Source organism: Aotus nancymaae, unplaced genomic scaffold (genome assembly GCF_030222135.1).
Source record: "Aotus nancymaae isolate 86718 unplaced genomic scaffold, 86718_ANA_hifiasm-v0.15.2.pri h1tg000010l, whole genome shotgun sequence".
Classification (NCBI taxonomy): domain Eukaryota; kingdom Metazoa; phylum Chordata; class Mammalia; order Primates; family Aotidae; genus Aotus; species Aotus nancymaae.
In genome coordinates this window covers 12,665,813-12,688,635 of record NW_026988421.1, presented here as the reverse complement: position 1 = coordinate 12,688,635, position 22,823 = coordinate 12,665,813, and the positions used below count along the sequence as shown (strand labels likewise).

At 43.9% G+C, this 22,823-nt stretch overlaps 1 long non-coding RNA gene across 1 annotated transcript; it reads left to right on the top strand.

Moving 5' to 3' along the window:
* Positions 1-9,567: 9,567 nt before the first annotated feature.
* Positions 9,568-20,587, top strand: LOC105714196 (uncharacterized). Its single transcript, XR_001106761.2, has 4 exons — positions 9,568-9,726; positions 13,323-13,427; positions 19,128-19,270; positions 20,515-20,587. It is a non-coding gene; the product is annotated as an uncharacterized LOC105714196 (long non-coding RNA).
* Positions 20,588-22,823: the final 2,236 nt, after the last annotated feature.

The window sequence follows — 22,823 nt, the reverse complement described above, 5'->3', positions numbered from 1 at the left end:
TCACTATTTTAAAATGTTGGCATTATTTTTTACAACTCACTATGCATGTATTGCATCCTGGCATCATTTCCAATACTGGAGGTAAAAACTGTATAAAGACTTTTAGAGTTCTACTTTGCTTTATGCAATTTTTGCAAATTTGAATACACGAAAGTGGTGCATCATCACAATATTGACATTGTGTGTAAGCATAATGTATGTGTGCAAAAACATTGAAACTTCCTCAACAAACAAAGAGTTGTTTTTTGTACATCTACACTTGTGAATGATGAAATTCCTCCACATCTCAGCTCTTTAGACGACTGCATATGTGGTGGTGATTCCTTTGGTTTTTTTATCTTCTCAAAAGACTTAGGTTGTTTGTCAAGGTATTTCCGATGACTGCAGTTAGAAAGCTGGGTGTAAATGGGTTTTTACATTTTCCTTTTGACCTATTCCTTTACGAATATGGTTCATCTGCTCGCAACTGTTATATCCATGTGACCATCTTTATTACTTGAGTATTTATGCTTGCAAAAATATATATGTTATTATTGCCTATTTTACTGTTTAAAGTGGTGTATAAAGTATTGTCGTGTTTTATGTTTTTCTCAAATAAATCCCCTTTTTAAAATGTAAATAAATGTCTTTTAAAGAAATTTTTAGATTTAGTTTTCTGAATTATATTTCCAGAATTTTGGTCTTTTGGGATTTCAACGTTTGGGATTATGGAGTTTGGAGTTATCTCTTCTGATTATAGCCCAATAATGTAAAGGGATTGATGTAAAGGGATTGAGAGAGTATTGTACCAAGAGCAGTGGTCCCCAGTTCAAACTCATTAATTCACTCATTCCACAAATGCTCACCTATCTTAAGAAAGAGATAGGCCCTGAGAATTCAAGCAGACACCATGGCAGGTATGTTCCCTGATTGCTTGGAACATGCAACTTGTGAGGAGACCAACATCAACGAACCAACCCCATGCATAAATGTAAAATCCTCCCTGTGGTAAGTGTCTCTGACCACAGGTAGTTTGTGCCATACAAGCCACCACGTCTGAGGCAGCCAGAGGCAGAAGCACTGAAGACTTCCCTCAAGATAACCACTGCGTGTGGTTCATGGGTGCATGAGCAGACTGCTGGGACCAGAAACTGGATTTCAGTAGACCAAGGACTAAGTGGAAAGGGAAGAAATGGAGACAGTGAGTTGGGGCATCTCTTAAAGAGGTTTGGTTGTGGAGAGAGGGGGGATGGTAGCTGGTGGAGGGTGGGAATCCAGGAAGGATTCTTTTTATTCTGTGAGGTTTGCACATATTCAAAAGCCAATAGACGGGATCCATTTGAGAAAATGTTGAATATATGAGAGGAAATGGATATTAGTCAATAGTGTACGTTTGCTCAGAGGGCAGGAGGAAGATGGAATCAAAACCACACAAGTAGGACAGCGTTTTAAACAGGAGGAGAGATGGCTTTAATTACTGTAAAACAGGAAAGGAGGTGAGAGGAGATGTGGATTGTGAGAAATGGGTAATTCTCAGCTGAAGGTGTCTACTTTTTCTGTGAAGTAGGAAAAGTATCATGGTGAGGGTTCCAGGGTATTTGCGGTTGGAGATTTGCAATCTCACCCTAGTGACAGAAGCCACTCCAGCTATTTAAAGACAGATAATTTAATATAAAGAATTGTTAGTAAGACCACAGCTTATTAACTAGATAACTGAGAGATATAAAAAGACCATTCTAAGGCATCACAAACATAGCTGTGCACTATTCCTTTGAAGGGCATAATTTATCCAACCATTTTTTAATGGTTGAATATTTTGGTGATTTCTGATTTCTCACTCTTCTAAATGATGCTTCTGTACACATCTTTGTGTATACTAGCTCTTCTGTACTCAGAATAGTTTCCTAGAAAAATATGACTCAGAATTATTGGGTCAACAGACATAACTTAAGAAAAGTTATGATGGTCTTTGGAATTGGACAATGACTGCAAGAAGCACAGCTGAATTCATAACTGGTTGTCTGGTGGGTGGGGTCTCTGGGAGCCCAAAGCAAGAGGGAATTTTGCTCTTGATCCTTGGTAGGGGAGGACAATGGGTAGAGCTTCATCTGTCCCAAGTTTTGGCACTTTGGCTAAACCCCATGACTGGTGTCTGAGTCTCACAGATGGGTGCTCAGGGACAGGGGTCTTCCCATGTGCGTTGTCCATTTTCACACTGCTGATAAAGTCATACCCACGGCTGGGTAAATGACAAAGAAACATACTTCCAGTTCCACATGGCTGGGGAGGCCTCATAATCATGGCAGCAGGCAAAGACAAGTGAGTTACATCTAACATGGATGGTTACAGGCAAAAAGAGAGGAAACTCCCATTTTTAAAACCATCAAATCTCATGAGACTTATTTACTAGCACAAGAACAGTGCAGGAAAGACCTGCCCCCATAATTCAATCACCTCCCACCTGGTTCCTCCCACAACGTGTGAATTGCGGGAATTACAATTCAGGAAGATATCTGGATGGAGACACAGCCAAACCATATCTCCATGTGTCAGCAGGACTTGAACCTGTGTTGTCAGCATTTTGGAGGAGCCCTGAGGAACACAGCTCTGCTGCAGCCTCTGGGTTGGCCACTTTGGAACCATCTAGAATAAGCACTCTAGTCTGGAAATCCATGTTGTCACTGTGAGTCCTGGAAGTGGTGGACAGTGGTGAATTGCCCCTTCGGAGTGGCTCCTGGGGAGGGGAGTCAGGGTGGAATTTCTGTGTCTGTGGGAGCTCTTTCTAGAACCCTCTAAGATCCCCCAGATGGAGCTGCACACTGAGGGGCCCCAGGTATTAAGTAGGTGGGGCAGGAGCCAGGTCGTGTGTGGTTTTTTTCATTAGCAAAGGGGCTGTTTACCCCCTCAAGCTGGTAAAGCCTGAGAAAATTAAGGCTCATGTTTTTATTTTTTTAATTATTATTACAAAATATTTGTTCTTTAGGGACATAAAACGATGAAACTGTTTTTCTAAAACCCCTTTTTAAATGACCTTCCTGAGACTGGAAGATGAAGGGAGAAATAGAGGGGGAAAATGGGTTGGGAGTTTTTTCTGACTATATTTTGAGGACAGGATATCCTCACGCCAAGCCCGTGGGTGCGAGAAAACATGAAGAAATGCAGAGTAATTTCACATCCATGTGACTGAAAACAGGATGGAGGTAGGCTATGCTCTACAGTCCTTGGGGGTGGGAGGACTCCAGCCACCAGCTTTAGAAGCAAATAGCTGGAACTTTTTAGCAAGAGAAAACATGGAGGGTATTTGCTGCTTCCATTTCTCCCAGGAGAATTCTGCAGGATTCTTCAGCAGACCTTAGGACTTTTCCTGAGCCTGCACAATGCAATTGGGAATTAAATTTGGCCAGAAAGAACTGAGGCCTCAGAGTCCTCAGCAAGTGCTTAGCGGGTTGCTGTGTGGACTCCCATTGGAGTTTTTGCTGAACAGAATGACTTGAAAATGATCCAGTCAATGACAAAGCACTGTTGGCAACAGAGGCTTTGCAAGTCAGTGGAAAACGGACTCTTCATCCTCTGAGACAAACCCTTGGCCACCTGGGTCAATAATTACGGAGTTGTTTAGGCTGGAAGGAGCTTCGCCTGGGTCATTTAGTTCATTCCCAGGCATTGTGGTGGGATCGAGTTCATTTCTCTGAACAACCTGTAATAAAGAGATCCCTCTTCCCACTCAAAATAGCTCCAGGGATGGAAATTCCACTTTCTTTGGCAGTTCCTTCCCTTGTTTTGCTAGTTCTTTTTTTCTGCACAATCCATGATTTTTGTTGTTGGTGGTTTTTGTTTTGTTTTATTTTATTTTAACTTCTTCAAGCTCTGAGCCCATGTTTTCCCTCCTGCAACTTAAGCCATTGAAAGCAATTTCTTTGACAACATCTTCTCACCTATTGTGAAACTGCTAGGGGGCCCTGTCTGTCTACCCGTGTCTTCCTGAGACAGAACATGGTTCAGGCTCTTAACTGTTCAGTCTTCCAAATCCTGAGAGACTTGCTTTTGTTTGTTTGAAGTTTTCAACATCTTTTAGCCAAACTCTCTAAAATCACTGCATCTCATGAAAAAAAAAACCTCACAAAAGCATGTGCTGGGTATGGCATGGATGCCCCGAGTTCTTCACCTTCTGGCTTCCAGGGAGTTTTAATAGTGGTCCTTAAAGGATGAGTGAGGGAAAGGATTTCAGATGGAATTACCATGAAACAATTTCTCTGCATGGATATTCAAGGGATGATCAGGGTGAGTTTACTGTTGAGTGCTGATTAAAACACAAAAGTGGAAGACAATCCCAAGTATACCCACCTCACCTCATAAATAAAGCCCAAATGAAATCTGTTAATTTCCTTCTGGAATCTCAGTCTCTCTCTCTCTCTCTGTTCTCCAGTTTTTTCCTCAGCTCCCCTTGGCGTCCCACCCACCCACACATCCACAGCTGCCCTCGGGTAAACCCCATGCTTCCTTTGAAGTTCAGCTGTTTCCATCCAGGCAGCTGGACACAAAGCTGAGTGAGGCGCCCCTCAGCCTCCTCCTGGCTAGTCAGGGCCTGAGCTGCACTCTGGGGCCTCAGAGCTAATCTGAGACTTGTTTCACCTTCCCAAACATGGGTTCCCAAGATAGGATGTGTGACTCAGTCTTGTCTCTGCTTCCCCTTCCAGGCACCCAGTCCTGAAGAAGTGTAGGGCCCCCAGTGGGGTAAATGGTCCCAGCTGTGATAAAGGCAGGGCCCACTCAACACCTCCCCTCCTCTGGGCAGCTCCTGGTCCACTCTGATCTCTGTCTCCTCTAGGTCTTTGTTTCTCAGCAGGAGGTCTGTGGGCCCCAGCGTCGGGATCACCTGAGAAAGTTGGTAAAAATGTAAATTCCCTGGCCTACTCCAGACACAGCAAAGTGACATCTCTGGGGATGGGGCTCAGAAATCTGCATCTTTGTCCACCTCCCTCAGGTGCTCCTTGGGCCAGGGAAGGTGGAGAAACACTGCGGGCAGCTGAGAGCACAGCAGGCGGATGTCCCGGGCAGAGACCCTGTGCACTTGTCCTCATACTTCGTGCCACTCTGCATCTCCTTCCCCCGTCCTCAAAGACAGTATCTCAAGGGCAAGGGGTGGTCCATCCACACCTCCAAGTTACCCGTAAGCTGACTTGGCAAACCTTTACATGTCCAACACAGCACGCCAGGTGTAGCATCGCCTGCAAACCCAGCATCCCGTGTTTTCCACAAGGACATGGAATAGGCGCTCAATGGACTAGTGTGGATTAATCACTCTTTAGCACCTGGAAGGCCATAGAGCTTCCTCTTTTCCCTTTCTAGGGACTGTTCCCATGCAAGTGCTGCACACAGAATGCTGCCGTGACTGCCCTTCCTGGAGCTCTTATTATGTGCCAACTGCTGCTCCAGCCAGGGCTCAGGGTGAACGTGGTGCTTACTTCACAGGGCAATGGGGAGGTCTAAGTGGCATAATGTGGGTGACTTGCTCGTGTGAGCTTCTACCACCGTGATGATGAAGACTGATGATGATGGCAGCTACTCAATGAGTTTTTAGAGGACATAACTTTGAGGACTTCATGGAGGTGTGCCTGACTGGAGCAGAGCCAGAAACTCAAATCAGGAGAGTTTTGGCTCCTTCCAATCCAGTTGCAGAGCCACAGGCGTCCCTTTGTTCCTGCAGGATCCTGGAGAGACCAGGAAAGGGTGTGAGTCACGTGGGTTCAGACAGAGAGTGGCTCGCCTGTGCCTTTGGCCCCTCCCCATCTCCAACTCTCCCCGCTCCTGTCCCCACCTCAGTTAGTTCTGTCTTATCTCCTCATGAAGCCCTGATCAGCTTTGCTTTTGGTTGGCTGCTAAGTAATTTCCTGTCCCTTCCCGCCTCTGGGCCCCCAGCTTCCACTCTGCCCAGTAGCCGATAAAGAAAGGTTTCAGGTGATAACCTCCTCAAGCATGTTCTTTTCTCATAGAGTGGTGAGAATACCTTCAAATCTCCAAAAAGTGCATCTCTAAAGGTGGAATTTCAGTAGATGCTACTTACAACTTTTTATATACAAGTGTTAAATCTATACATTTATGGCCCATTTTCTTTCCAAAGACTGAAAGAGGCTTACAATAGGACATATTCAATAGAAACTTAAAAGTTAAAGAGAAAATCTTGAGATCATATTGTGATCGGGTGGGGAAGGTGGGAGGGCGACACTTCATGGTTGGTGAAGCTAAGTATTCCATTGAACCCGGATCTGCCTGGTAAATGGGGCAAATTATCTGGGAAGGAGACCCATCCCCCAACTCCTGAGCACGTAGTCATTGCCACCTGGAAGAGATGGCTCTGAGAGTTTTAATTAGGCATGAGGTAGAGCGAGATCAATAGCTTGTGCCTTCTCTTGGAGGATGATGCCAGGGAAACAAGACTCTGCAATAACTAGTGAGTTTCCAGAGAATTTCTCAGTGCCATGAGGACAGATGCGGAAGCACTGATGTGATATAGTTCTGCAGACATACAGAGCAGCTTAGATGGATGAGGAGAGGGGTCTTACCTGAAAGAGACTGAGAGCAGCCAATTCCATCATGGGGAGTGTGTGTGTGTGTGTGTGTGTGTGTGTGTGTGTGTGTGTGTGTGCTGACTCACGTCCAAGGTCTTCTTTCTGCTATTAAAGCAAGAAGTGATTTCCATTCAAAAGGTGACCCTCGCCCTCACTCGGAGCCTGGCCCTGGCCCTGGGTGCAACCCACAGTCGCCACAGCCGTGCTGTCCTCTCCCTTGCAGACATCCAAGACAAAGAAGACACACAGCTGAGGAAGGTGAGATGCCTTTTAAAAATTAGACAACATCTTAGAGGGTTTATTTCCTTTACCTCTAGACCTACATCCATTAACCCACACTCGGAGACAATCGCTGCCACTGTTCAGGAAGCCAGCTCAAATGGGTCGAAACTGCCATTGTATATCCAGGAAAGATAGAAACACGACAGAGATTTTTTTTTTAATGCCAGTTTCCAGGGAACCAGCTTCTGCTGAATGCAGCCTGATAGAAATTCAAGATAAAACTCTCATGGATTCTCCCCATCCATAAAGTGCCAGTTTACAGACAATTCGCACTGTCTGTGAACCGCTCCCATCCACTAAGCTTCTTTTTTAGCTGTTGTAAACTCTATCTCATCAAACTCTTATCTTTTACCTATACAGAGCCACATTTTAAATGATAAATTTCAGGGGAAATGGAGGAGGGATGGTGTTTCAGGAATAACTGGGACCAGGGAGATGAGTGTCTTAGGAAGATGAAGGTCTGAATCCTGAGCCATGACTCACCAGGGCCTGGCTGATCTTCAGTCTCACAGGACTTCTTGCTGCTATGACACATTTGCATGGTGACTCCTGGTTCTTTCCCAGGCGTCCATGTGAATGTCTATTTTCTTTCTGTAATGGCTGTCTCTTTAAACTGTTACAATACACATGGGTTTTCTTTTCTGGCTTTTCTTGTAAGTTGCTGCCTATCGAAAAAGAGGGAGGAGAAAGAGAGAGAGAGAGAGAGGGAGAGAAAGAGAGAATCTTCCAAAGGTTGTTTTCTTACCCTCTGTTGCTTAAACAATCATCTTCTGTGTTATTGAGGAAACCCAAAGCTGTCAGCATCCCTGGACTTCAGGTCTCCAGCAAACTCACCTCCCCTCTCCCTCGGTTTTACCCCCATCTGCTTATAATTTAATGTTCCGTATGTTTTAATCATTTCATTAGGTATGTCCTTAATTTGAAATGCAACTAATTCTTCAGTTCAAACAAACAGCCAGTAATTCTAAAAATGAGACCGTTCTTTTCTTTCGGTTAAGATTGGCTTAGAAGAAATATCACACCTATTTTGAGACGGGTGAAAGAACTCAAATGCCACTATTTTTTTTAAAACCACTGACTTTTAAAAGTGGAAATGATCTTAGAGATTGCTTTATTTTCTCACGGATATGGAACTAACTTTTGAGGACATTTTCTCATGTCTTTCTGAACACTTTGTAATAAAGTCATTATTATTAAGGTTTATCTTAATATGGATTTGTAAAAATTATGTCATAAAATAACTCTTTTCTATACTCGGTGGCAATGGACACAAAAGAGAAATTGACACCACTATAGGTCTTGTATGTTTTATTAATTTATTTTCTTTATAGGAATTTACATTTATCAAGGCAAGGAGAATTGTATTTTGCTATAAGGGGAAAGATAATTTGCAAGGTGCTTCATGTGATCTTCCCCCTTGATGTTCAGATTTATTCTATATCAAGAAATGAAGTTACTGAAATTCCAGGAGCATACAACTGCCCCCTTATCTATGGGGGAATATATTCTTCCAAGACCCCCACTGGATGCCTGAAACTGCAATAATACCAAACCCTACATATACTAGGCATGAATTTCTTTTTTTCCTTACCATTCATGGATAGGCTGGTCTGAGTGCAGTGGTGTTCACAGCTAATTGGCCACAATTCATGGTTAGAAGATTCATTCTTACTGTAGATCTTAGCAATGTCAGCATACAATTTTTTTCTTTCCTTATTAAGTTGATAACTTTCACCTTTTCACTTAAAGGAAGCATTTTATGGCTTCTTTTTGGCATATGCAAATTGCCAGCATCATTACTCTCATGCTTTGAGGCCATTATATAACAAAATAAGGCTTACTTCAACACAGGCACTGGGAAACGGTGGTGACAGTCTATGTGATAACTGAGATAGCTACTGTGTGACCGATGGGAAGGTAACTTAGACAGTGTGGATATGCTGGACAAAGAGAAGATTTACCTCCTAGGTGGGACAGAGCAGGTGGGACAGATGGCGAGAGATTTCAGCATGCAATTTAAAACTTATGAATTACTTCTGAAATTTTCCATTTAAATTTTTGGGGCCACAACTGACTGCAGGTAAGTGAAACCACAGAAAACAAAACCTTAGATGAGGAGGAGCTAATGTATTTCGTTTTAACATTATATCAATGACCAACGGTGCAACATAAAATGATGTCTTTATTTTCTGATATTTGTATTACTTTCTGGTAATAAAATGTCCTTTCAACATTTTAGAAGAATGAGTCACATTTTGCACATGGTAGTAGACGCTTAACAGATGTTTGATGAAACGTTGGTAGGTAAGCGGGTGGATACACACTGACATTTAACCAGGTGCCTTAATTCAGCTTTAAGTGCCAATGTTTATTAATGGTGATGCGTAAATACAACAGCACACATTCTGATACAGGCTCTCCCACTGAAAATTTCCCCCTACTTCCAAAATGTAAACCCGGATCATTTAAGTTTCCATATGAAGACTGAAATGATAACAACATAATAGTGAAGTTGTCTTGGAGGAATTGTTGGAGGACGCGACTGGTACCTTCATGGAGAAGGGGGAAGCCTGCGCGTGTGGCTGACACAAATGGTTGTCACACGCCATCTAGTGGCCATCTGTGAAACTGTGCTTATGCCGTGGGAAAGGCTTTTGGAACAAGCTTGATTGCTTAGTGCCTATCGGGCAGCCAGTGAACATTTGTCCATATTTAAGGCACTAAACTGAGAGGAACCACTGAGGAAAGCATGCCACAGTCTTTTCCAAAATTCCTGTGTCTTAAGGAACAACCAAGAAGTAACTGGTCAGGGAAAACATTTCTTTTGAGAAGCAGGTAAGTAACCAAGACGCCGTGGGAGACATCCTTGCCTGCAACAGTTGTGGTATAAAGCAAGGTAAGTAGCACGATATTCACTGCTTTTTGTCCCGCAGAAACCATCGCTGTGTGTAGAAATCCATGACCTGGCTGTGACTTCTACAACCCCGGGGACTTGCCTGGCATTACTGAAATGCACAGAGGAAAGATTCTGTGGCAGGTGCCACATTTTATCCAGCTCACTCTGTGCTGGCTCCTAAGACATCTTAATTCTTACACATACGCATAATCGTGATATTTTGCCATGAATTAAAATATCGTATTTCACAATTATCAACCATTTTGATTTTTTGCTTTCTAACCTGGGGCTACTATAATAAAAAGAATTAATACATCCAAAAGTAGTAGTGGAAAAAATAAATATCTCCAAGTTTATTCTTGCAAGTTTAATTAGTTCTTAATAGAATGAGGACTCTACGAGTTTTTTTGCATTAAGTGTCTTTCAGACAATTCAAAGCGAGATAATAAGCCACTTGGTTGTAAATTTCACAAAAATCATTAAATACACAATGTGGGACTACGCAGAACAGCAGGAAGAACATTCAGTGTTTGAGAGTAAACAACTCAAATTAAGATAAATTGTTTAGGAATCTCACAGACAGGAGCATTTTTCCTTTCTGGTTTTCCATGGTAGCATGTATACAGTACTTGAAAAATGTTGCTTTCAAGTCATGTTAACTGCTTCTTAAGACCATCAAATAAGAAATGATATTGCTTATTAGTTCCAAAATAGAAAATCCTATAAGATCATTTCCTCTTCGTGTTAAGGTTAATTTCCATTATAAATGTATGCTTTCAGTATAAAATGCTCAACCTCAAAAGATATCAGTTTTTGCCTTTTGAACTATAATCCCGATTCCTAAATTGTGATAGAGCTTCAGCTACATCTCAAACATTTATTTTCCACTCTCTTTATCAAAGAGCGATTTATTTTAAGAGAAGTATTTGTCAATTTAAGGTTTCTGAAATGTTCATTTTTATAAAAGGCTATGAACAAGTAGCAAGATGAAGAATTTGGTTTTCTATGGGTTAAGTGACAAATCAAACAACCCTAAAATTTTTTGCCATTTTGAGGCACTGTTCTCAAATTTTAAAAACCCATTGTCTGAAACAAGACGGGTTTTTTTTAATGCTTCTATGTAAAAATAAACCAGATTTATGGGCTTGGGTCTCTGTCGTTGCCTACACTTGATGTCTACACAAAAAGAATATTCCAAATCTTTCTGCTTTCCTTAATCTCAAATGTTCAAAATGACTACATTTTCTAGAATATTTACCTATTAGCTATCGTTATAGTTAAAAAGGAAATGAGACTAATTTTGGCAGCATTGTGCCTTCCTACGAACCCTGTTTGTACTATGTGAGTGGAGAAAAATAAAATTTGCAAAGTCCTGATCTCTAGCCATCGGCGTTGTCCGGGCTTTCTTGTTTTCTGTGTATAGAGAACCCTGCACATATGGGAAGCTCAGCTGAGGATCAGTGCAAACTATTCTCCCCACAAGCCAACATGCCACCACTAAAAATATACCTAAAAATAAAAATAAATAACATGTAAAGTGTTCTGTCCTCAACAAAGCAGGAGTGTGAGATTTCGATAAAGCCGTCTGTGGTTGCTGTGACGTTCTGACCAGTCCAGTAGAAATCGCATGATTCTTTAGACTATCTAACTCTCTCCTCTGTCCACTTTGTAGCGATGTTGCTGGGATCACCTGAGACAATTTCAGAGAAGCTTGGGGCTCAGGAAGACATAAATACAACGCATTGTTTTGCACGATCTGGCTGGAAGGGTGTAGTGTGGAATAAAATTAAGACCTCCTCCTTTATTGTGAGGCACAGTTGGGCTGTTTGATCTCTAAGTCCTCGGGTAATTGGAGTCTACACAGCCTGTGGCATTGGGGCCTGAGCAGCTCACCGCATGCCCAAAGCCCACTGCCGACCTGCCTGGGGCACTATTTATCCTCCCTCCTGCCCCCACCAAACACACACACACACACCAGATTCAGCTTGTATTCAAGGTTCTGCCTTGCACGCAGCATTGTTTCCAAGCGGAGAAAATGATGATGTGGAAATTCTAATGGAAGACATACTGTTTGTTATCAGGTACACGAAAGTAAACAGAAACGGTCCTGGGGTCTAAGCAGCCCCCTGCATTTAGGGGATTCCCCTCATCACATTCCACAACCTCCTTTCAATGATGGTCGTTTTGTGATCCAGTCTCACCATCACAGGCTTTTTTTTCATGCGGAATTTCCATGAAATCTACCTGTTCACCTTAGATCATTGTGCACTCATCCTCCTCAGAGCCCGTGAGGTACCAATGGTTGGTTTACACTCCATTCATTCAACAAATATTTACTGGGCACCTACCCCATGCCAAGCACTAGACTAGCTGGGAGCCCCAAGCACTCGACTAGCACTGACATGCTTCTCAACAAGGAAGGTGATAAACTGACCCAGCTTGCCCAGAACGGAAGAGATTTTCGAGACATGGTGCTTTCAGCTTTTAAATTCATATAGTCCCGGACAAACGGGGACAAGTTGGTCACCCTATAATGAGTCTAGCAAATACTGTCTTCTATGGCTTCTCGTCTTCTTAGAAAGAACTTTGTGCCCCCGTTCACAAAGCAGAGTCCTTCACACGTGTTTTCAGATCTACTACCTAGAAGTTCTGCGTGTTTGAGCTAGGCAGAGCTATAGCGATTTAGCCCAGCCACGTGCTTCCTTGCCTTAATCCCCATGGGGTAGACCCAGGTTTGAGGAGCCTGAAGCTTATACAATCCTAGGGGTGGTGGGTGTGGGGGTTGGGGGGGACAGTTCTCTCTTTAAGAAAAAGAAGACAGAGCCAGGAGCAGTGGCTACGCCTGTAATCCCAGCACTTTTGAAGGACGAGACGGGTGGATCACAAGGTCAAGAGATGGAGACCATCCTGGCCAACTGGTGAAAGCTCATCTCTACTAAAAATTTAAAAATTAGCTGGAAATGGTGGCATGCACCTGTAGTCCCAGCTACTTGGGAGGCTGAGGCAGGAGAATCGTTTGAACCTGGAAGGTGGAGGTTGCAGTGAGCCGAGATCGCACCACTGCACTCCAACCTGATTACAGAGTGAGACTTCGTTTCAAAAAAAAAGACAAAATTATCGATACGGAATACAGAGCCTTGAGGGAGGGAGCTTGCAAGACAGGGCCCTGAAGCTTAAGCTTCCTTAGCTTCTCAGACACTCCTCCTTTGTTTAAAATAATAATAATTAGCAGTTAACATTTATTAGCTCGTTTAATCCTCACAGGTGGGGTCATTATTTCCATTTTACAGATGAGAAACTCAAGGTCCCAGGAGGTGCATAATTTGTCTTCGGTCATCCAGCAAAGTTGGAAATGTTGACTGGATGGTGGAAGTAAAAACTCAGCCTGCTGGAGGAAGCGTAACTTGCAAAACACAATCACCTGGCTAGCAATTCAACCAACGCTATTGGTTTAAAAACCAAATCCTTCAGGACCAGCTGATGTGTGTGGGTCAGGAGAGGTTTTAGATGGAAGGAAGCTTGGAAGAAGCCTGTGTATGTGTGTGTGTGGCTCTCAGCATGTGGATTTACCCCGTCCATGTCATGCATTTCTCTAGAGAATGATGGGAGCTGTGATCCGTACGTCTGTATGCAGAACCGTCGTACCTGGGTCTCTGCCTGTCCCTGCTCCAGGAAGGTGTTGGATCCTCCCCAGTCCGAGGGTAAGCCTTGAGAGACTGCCTTCTGGCTTTGTTTTTAGCACAACCCTCTTTCTACCTGTTCACTTCCCTCCTTGGTGCCCAGCCACACTGTCAACATGCCTTGGTCCACAGCTCTGGAGGGCACCCACCAAGCAGAGGCAGTGAACAGAAGATGAGGAGGTACATTTTGACACCAAACTGCCTGGGTTGGAAACCTGGCTCCATGACGTAGGACCAGTCACTTAACTTCAGTGCCTCGGTTTCCCCATCTGTTGACTGGGGATGATGACGGTATCTATCTCACTGGGTTGTTGTGAGGAATGAATGAGGAAGTACAACTGCCGTGTTTAAAGCAGGGCCTGGTGCGCAGTGATGTGATATGTGCTAACTATTATTATCATCATCAAATTACCATGATTTCTGGCAAGTGGGCACTTCTGTTCAGAAATCTCAAGGAGAAGACAGGGCCGTCTGCCATACGAGAATGCAGGCTGAGCGTCTGAATGGCCATTTGCATTGAGAATCAACTCATGAGTTATTTGGCAAGTCCCCATCTCCTCAATTGTCTCACATCGAAGTGTGCTCATGGCTTGGTCTGTCTGTCCGTGGGCCCCATGCTTAGTCTAGAAATAGCACATGAATTCAGTAGCACCTCTTAGGCTCACATCAATTGCTAATTAAAATGGCATTACCCATAATGGATTGCAAAGCAGGACTCTCATTTCCCCAGTGTGCATTTCCGCAGGCTGGACTGGGGCATCGACCCACCTGGGGTGACTGGGGCTCTCGGGAGAGGGAAGCTGGACGTAGGACAGTAAGTTAGGCAACTTCAGAATCTGCACATTGTTTCTGACAAGTAACAATATACGAAAGCCAGAAACGTGCTTGTACCCATCAGTCACAGGTGCTGCTAATAGTTCACCTAATTACTTCATTATTTTTTGCCACTCCATAGAGCAGTTTGTATTTACAATCCTGTATGTGGTTCTACTACTGCCACTTATTGTGACGATTCCAGCAATTCCAGGGAGTCTCGGAGGGCCTGGACAAGTAGAATCTTGTTTTTCTTGATTTCCCCAGAGGGGTGGGAGGTGGGAGGAGGTAAAGAGAGGAGGGGTTTGGAGGAAAAGCATCCAGCCAGCATCGACCCACAATTGCTCATCTCAGATGAGTGATAAATGATGGGTGATTTTTGAAACGCTAGAATTTTCAAACAAAACAAACATATCCTATCCTATTAGTTACGAGGCCAGCCTGTAATACGGTGAGAAAGGGAGAAAGGCAGGGTTGGGCTGCCCTGGGCCCTCACCCGTTCTGGAGAAATGATCGGGTCCCTCGCTCGGCATCATTACGTTGGAAGCGGAGACGGAAACCAACCCCAGGGACTTGCCCTAATGAACACGGGCCACAAATTAACAAAGTTGGCTGGGAAAAACATTGTGAATTTTAGTCACTCGAGCATCAGTAAATCTGCTAGAAGTCAGGGCTGATTGCTTATAGCTTGTTAAGATGTTGATTGTTTACAAATTACATTTTCCCTTTAAAAAGCAGGCACCTCTCAGCGGCTCCCTGCCACCAGTCCCTTGCTGGGTGCTTTCCACCAGGGACAAAGCCTGCTTGCTGTTCACTGATCTAACTGATGCAGCTCTGCACTCTGCGGCCCCCTTGCTTCACACGGCTCCTTCTCTCTCTTCTCCTACATTTTGAAATCTTCCTTCAACCCAGTCCTCCTACGAGCGGGGTTGTCAGACAGGCACTGGACTGTGCACACACTTACATTTTCTCATGATTTGCAGCTACCTGGAGGAGTGAAGGCTGAGTGCAAAATTGCCTCGTGAGAGCTACTTTCCGGTTTACATCACTTCCAGTTTAAATTCATTCATTTGACCTGTAACTTGAATGAATGAATGAACCAGCACTTATCTGATTGTCCCTGCCAGACAGCTGCTGGAGCTGCAGAGACAGATTTCAGAGAGTCAGAGGATCACAAGTGCAAGCTTGGCTTATAGGCACATCACTCCGGTCTGCCTTCATTGTCACATGGTGCTGTGGGCTGACTGTGTCCTAGTCCCCAGTTCATATGTTGAAGTCCTGAACCCTAATACCTCAGAATGTGACTGCATTTGGAGATAGGGCCTTTAAAGAGGTAATTAGCTTATAATGGGGTTGTTAGGGTGAACCCTAATCCAGTATGACTGGTGTCCTTGTAGGAAGTGATTAGGACAGAGACAACAGACAGAAAGTGACCATAGGAGGACACAGTGAGAAGCCGGCCATCTGCAGCCAAGGAGAGAGGCCTCGGGAGAAACCAAACCTGCCAACACCTTGATTTTAGACTTCTAGCCCTCAGAACGGTGAGGAAATGTATCCCTGTTTCTCATAACATCCAGTCTGTGGTGTTTTGTTGCAGTCACTCTAGCAGACTAATACACATGGCGTTGTTCCTGTGTGTCTGTGTAACTCTTCTTATAAGACCCACCCTTGGCCGGGCATGGTGGCTCACACCTGTAATCCCAGCACTTTGGGAGGCTGAGGTGGGCAGATCACTTGAGATCAGGAGTTCGAGACCAGCCTGGCCAACATTGTGAAACGTCATCTCTACTAAAAATACAAAAATTAGCCAGATATGGTGGCATGCACCTGTAATCCCAGCTACTTGGGAGGCTGAGGCAGGAGAATTGCTTGAACCTGGGAGGCAGAGGTGAGCCGAGATCATGCTACTGTATTCCAGCTGGGCAACAGAGCAAGACTCCATCTAAAAAAAAAAAAAAAAAAAGACCCACCCAACTCCAGTATGAGTTGACTTTAACTAATTTCCTCTGCAATGACCCTATTTCCAAATAAGATCACATTCTGAGATTTTGGGAAAGACATGAATTTGGGGGAGGACATTCTTCAACCCACTGCAGTTTTCTAGAAGAGCTCCCCTTAATCCACTTTTCACACTGACTATTTTTTTATGGGTCTCAGTTTTCTCACCTGTCCCTATTCCCCTGGAGAGAGCTCCAGGGCCAATGTACACTATGATAGTTGCTTTGCAGAGGGCACATGGTTGGTAGCACTGCTTGTTCCTCAGTGCAGGCTGGGAGCACCAAAGAAGCAATCAGCTCTAGGTGCTCCACAATGACCCATGCCTTACACAGCAGCTTGGGAGGGTCCCATGCAGCTTTCTCCAGGTCTGTCCACCAGCAAGCCGGGAGGGGTGGGGGCAGCTACAGGACCTTGTGACGTTGTTGTCTCTACTTGTTACCCATCACTGATTTAAATGTGTCCTGAGCTGTTTGCCAGGAAATGGAGTGTGAGATTGAGCAACACCTTTGATCCCTTCCCATCTTCTCAAGGATGGCAGGAAAACGTTTAGGTGGCCCTGGTTCCTATTTATTAGGGAGAACGGGAGCTCGGTGGTCCTCGATCTTGGCAATATTGGGATCACCCTCAGGGATCTTGACTGGATGGGTCCAGACGCAACCTAGGCATTGGGGAATATAAAAGGTCCCTTGGTAATTCTAATGTGCAGTCATGGCTGCGAAGCAGCTGCTTGAGGTGTCTTCAGTGCTGAGTTATCAAGTACTAAATGGAATTGTGGTAAATTTAGGTCATGCACTCCAACTCCGTCATGAAAGAGACAAGGAAATTGGCACCCAGAACACCCAAGATCACTCAAGGTCACCAAGCAGAGAACCCAGGGCTGGCGCTTCCATTGGCCACAGCCTTCTCCCAAAGTTTTAATTTCCTTCTGCAAATTAAAACATTTCATGGTGTTGGTCCATCCCGCTGATCTGCCTTTTAATGATGTCTGCAGGCTTTTATTGACCTAGTATTTCCTGACCTAGGTACCTATTTCATCTACACTTGAAAATGTGCTGCAACCTCCTTTTCATTTTGATGTCTAGTCTAATTGGCCTCACATGGAGAAAAATTCTGTCCCACAACCACACAAACCAAGCCCCAGCCAGCCTTCAGCCCGTTCAGGGGAGAACACGGACAAGTTCTCAGCAAGTTCTCCCACTCCACAAACCTGACTGTGAAAAGCAAAGCCTACGTTCTCCCCAGGACCTCCAGGGGCAATTTATTTAGAAGTTAAGGACTCTGCTTGCTAACATTTACAGCCGTAAGCTGTCTCACTTCCCCACCAGCCTTTTCCACTCGTCTGCTTCACCTTTGCAGACTGAATAGTTCGGTTTGCAATCATAAAGATTACAACCTGTGGCTTTATGTTCTTTGCGTTGGTTTCATCTTGGAAACGGAGGAAATGGGAAGAATAATTAGATGGGTTGATGTTCAGTTCACTGAGGATGAGAGAGTAAAGGGCCAGAGTTTTTGAAATTTAGAAATAAAAGGCGCCTTTGTGTCCCTTCAAAATATCAGCTTAAGAAATGTCTTTATAATGAGACAATTCCACAAAGTGTATTGTTTTCTTACATTTATTGTGACTTCTGTATTTTTTGGGACTTTCAGACTGTCCTCTTGTTGTTGTTCTTCCTTTTAAATCAGATTCTCTCTCCTTTCTGCTCACTCCTGACTCTGCGCAACCCTCTCTCTCTCCCCTCTGTCCAGGAAGCACATGTATTCCTTGAAGGATATTGACTCTTACAAGTTATATTTTCCTATGAGGGAATTTTATGTAATTTATTGCCATGTTGTTAAGGGTGATTTTAAAAAGGCATGCTTTTGCTTTAGTGGCCAAAGGAGTTTCATGGAGATATTTTGTTGCAAATCACTCACATAAAGTAATAAAAGCAAGATTTAAGCGTTTACCCACTGGGGGTGCAACAGTCCTCTGCTTTAGAAGGCCTGGGGCACCCAGGGTGCGGGGACCTGCCTCTTGGGATAGGAGAGGTTAATTAAATTACCTTATATTTAGGGTTAATTTGGTCCTAGTCTTGCCAGGTAATAGGCAACAAGCCCGGACTTGACTGGGAACACCAGCTTGGGCATGAGCAGCTTCTCCTGGGTATTTCCATTGTCAGATTAATTGAGTTGACATCTTGGTTGCAATTATTTACAAATGTGGTTCCAATATTATTTCAACAGGTGTCAATTTAGGGGCTGTGGTCGGAATCACACGACCTGTTAAATGAAGATGGGAGGGCTCAGTTCAGGTCAGCCACTCAGGTACTGATGTGCCCGTGTCTTGTCAAGCTCTAGGAAGGGAAGAGAGGTTTGGAGATGTTTCTAAAGAACCATCACTTGCAAGAGAATTCAAGACTCAACTATGTTTAGATGCCAATTTGGCATGCACTTTCACTGGGTCCAGCTTGGTGTAGAAAGTATTTTGTTGATATACGAGTAATGGGAAATTCTTCCTGTATTGGTAGCGGCCACTTTTGATTATGGATTACAATTTGCAACACTAATGCAAATCTGAACCTTTCAGAAAGTAAATTGTGAGAAGTCCTAAACAGTGTGAAATTGTACTTCCCAGAAATATTATAGCCCCAATCCATACAGATGTTTAGGATGGTAATTCCCTAGGTGAGGAAAGTGTTCAGATGGCCCAGGTGCTGTGATTGCATGGACTTGGACTCACTATTATTTCCCACCTTCATTCCCAAGCCCTGAAAAGCACTTCCACATCGTTACTCAGATGAGAAACACATTCAAGGCTTTCCTCCACTTGTTTTAGATAAGAACTCTACAGAAGGCAAATCCTAAGGCAAATCCTTTATCAAGCCACTTCCTTGTGGACCTGGTACTCTGTCTACACTCTTTTGCCCACAGAAAGAGATCTTTAATGGATCTTTAACAGTTGCCAAGCTTCAGCCACTCCGGAGGATCACCCAGTGCTCTGGAAGAATGTGTGCCATTTAACGATATCACTGAACCAAACAGCATGACTTCTCCATCTGTCAGAAAACCAACAGGTAGGCCTCTGCCCTTTGGAAATTCAGTGTGAACTTATTATTATCACATACTGTTTGGTATGGTTTCCACATATTAATTGTCTAACGAGTAAGTGCCCGAACAAAGACCCTATTTCCTCCCGATCATCCAAAACTGGTGCCAGTTTTCTGAATATGTACAAATAAAAACATGTTGTCTATTACCTAATAGTACTAGGACAGACTAAGAATAAAGTACAATGAGGTTGCTTAACTCTTCCTATATCACAGGTCAAGTAAATCTATGATGTCAGTGGTTGAAAGCCTTAGTAGAAAAAGAATCTTGAATAATCGACCAGAGATCCAGGAGACAGCTGGGTATTTGAGAGCCTATGAGTCACACAAACAACCTCAGAGCCAAGTTGCATTCTCTGTTTGGCCTCAGAGCCAAAGGCTCGAGCACATGCAGCCAGCCTGCCGGCAGAAAAGATGTGAAACTGGCATTCTGTCTTAGGCCTGAGCAAGGTCTTGGAAGCCCCAGGTCCCTGACCACGGCCTGCACGGAGCCACGCTTCAGCCCTGGGTCTCAGCAGTCAGCCAGGGAAGACTGTGGCAAGTAAATTACTGTCCAGCCCCCACTCCCCACGGATGTGTCAGCCATCAAATCCACCAATGAGCCAACAATTAAGGTGGAACACCTGGTTTCACTATAACGTTACATACCTGCCACAGGCACTTTGGACACATAAAATCACATGTTGGGTGGAGGATGGAAAACCAGCTGATGTATCTATTCATCATAGCAAGATAGGGAGGAGTCAGGACACAGACCCTAACATTTGGAAGAGCTAAACTCAGGCCCGGGTTTTCAGAAACAAAATGCCATTAAACACCAAAGACCGAAGGGTGATGGAGGCCCCATTAGGGAAGAATTCACAAAGCTTCATTTCTGACAATTACTTGGAGACTGAAATATAATGATCCCATTTATTCCATCAGCAAGAGTTGTCATGGTCTTGCTACAAGAAGAATGAGCCTCCAGACCCTTTGGAAATTCAACGTGAACTTACCATTTTCACATTCTGTTTGGTATAGTTTCCACATGTTAATTGTCCAATAAGTAACTTCCTGAACAAAGATTCATTCCCTCCCAAGCGTTGAAGCTGGCGTCAGGCCTCTGAATATGTGCAAATCAAACGAGACACAGGCTTGTTGTCTATTACCTGATAAACCTAGGATTAAATTAATGTAAAAAATAGTGAAGCTCTTCTCTTTTTATCTCCTAGATCAAATAACTCTATGATGGAAATAGGATCATCACAGAGTGCTTTGGTAGAGAAAAATCTTGAAGTAATAATGTATGTCTTCCTATAGGATATTAACGGCTAATACCTTTGGAATTAACATCATCTCATATGTAACATGCATATTATTTGTATATAATTAACAGGTTTATATTATCAATATTGTATCTATGTGTATACTGCATACAGAGATAATGAAATATCAATATTGTGTTCTTAAATATTCTGAAGTCAGATCTTTATAACTAAATTTTTCTGGCTTTTTGTTACTTACAAAATTTGTTTGTTTGGGTAAGATTTTAATTCCTTTTAATTTAATATTCCATTGTACACCACAGACTCCCTAACCCATTTGGAATTAATAAGAAAACAAATGAGTGAGTGGGTGAGTGAATGAATGAACTGTTGGTTTCTCTCCTTAGAGTGCCAAGTCTCAATCTTGAGGAGCCTTTTATAGCTCAGCCCACACCCCACGCAGGCCTCCCTCCACCTCCGCTTTCTAAGTGGGTCTGTAGACATTTTCTAGGAGCAGAATATGGCTTAAAGAAAGCACTATTTGGAAAGTATTTAATGATATTCCCTGAAGTTACTTGGCCAAATACGACTGAATCTTTATAACACAGAGAAAACAAAATTATTTACTCATTCAGTATTTATTAGTTTGGAAATGGGGACACAGCACCTCGCACACAAAGAGCTGCTGTTTGCTTTACCCCGGTACCTGCCTTGCACGCCTTCAGAAGACTTGAGGAAGAGACTTACAGTTCCCGAGCTAATGTTGACTCTTTGTAGCACAATTCTTTACATTTTAAGGAGCAATTAATTCTGATAATTGATGTTAGTACAACATGGACCTTAAATGATTTATGAAAGAGTTTTCTGCCTCAAGACAGGCGTCTCTGAAAGTAACCTCGCCCGTTTCTGCCATGCCCTGGGGAATGCCAGGAATGAAGGAGACCAGGAGGCTGGCGAAGACGGGACAGCACATGCTAACCCCCAGCCACCCGGGCCTGGCTCATCATCTGGAGCTGGAAGTGCAGATGCTAGGCAGGCTCGAGATGGAGTTTCAGGTGCCGGGATGAGAGTGAGACCATGGAGCCTGAAAGGGGGGCTTCTGGCTGAGAGAGTCTACGGTCATGTGGTTCTGTGGCTGCCCACGCCAAGAGGATGTCTGCATGTGCCAAATACTGGTCCCACTGGCCACCACCACACTGCTCCTTGGGATTTTCAGTGCTTTAGGATTTGCCTTGAAAAGGCAAAGACCCCCAGTATAGGTAAGCTTTGAGCTGTTACACTTTGTTTATGAACTAAGACCTTAGTCCGAGTTCATTGGACACTCCTGAGGATTAAGAATGGCACGGTGGGGAGGGGAGGGGAGGGGAGGCCGCAATGAAAGGGAAACTGATAGGGAAGGACGAGGGGCCTAGAATTGATTGAACATGTACTATTTGATGAGCATTGTGCTAGTCCCTTTATATATTTATGTTCCTAAGTTCCCATAAGAACATGGAAAGATGAATGTAATTATCCCCATCTATAGAAGAAGAAACTGAGGCTAAAGAGGTTGAGTAACTTGCTGTTGGTCACATTTCTAGGAAGTGGCAGTGCTAGCATTTCCACATAGCTTTGCCTGGCCCCATGTGCACTCCTTCCATGACACCACGAGGGCACTCCAAAGACAGACGCACCTCATGTCCCTGCCTGTGGTCTAGCCTCTCACTTGGGGGAGCCAGGACTGGGATTGTGGGGACCACTGACTGGCTCCCATGGAGTGTCCAGAGAGGGGCTGAGTGTTTCATTTCCTCTCTCAGGTCCCCATTCACCTCTCCAAAGCCACCCCCTTTAGTTTCAACATCAGGAAGAATAGTTTAAGCTTGCCAAGCAAGCACAGCCTCCAAGCTCTAAACTCTCCTTCTAACTAGACTGCCAACTCTCAGCCCCTCCTCAATGGAAAACTTGGAGCCTCCTTCAATTTACAGAGTTTTATATTAATGTCTCTTAGACTGAATGCTCCCTGAATGTAGGAATTGTGTCTGCTCCACTTTGAGCTGCATCTGGTTGACTACACATGGTATGTGACCTATAATAACTTCTCAATAAATATCAGTGAAATGAATGAATGAAGATAAATCTGTGCCTTCTTCAGTTTCCAATGGAAAAAGCCTGAATTAGTATTTGGGGGCTTCTGGGGTCCTCCCCTCAAAAATTCCTTTCTCCTAAGAGAGAAATGTCTTTACATCTCTCAATAGCTTCTAGGGCATCTGTACATGCCTGAGCCAAGCAAGGCTTCT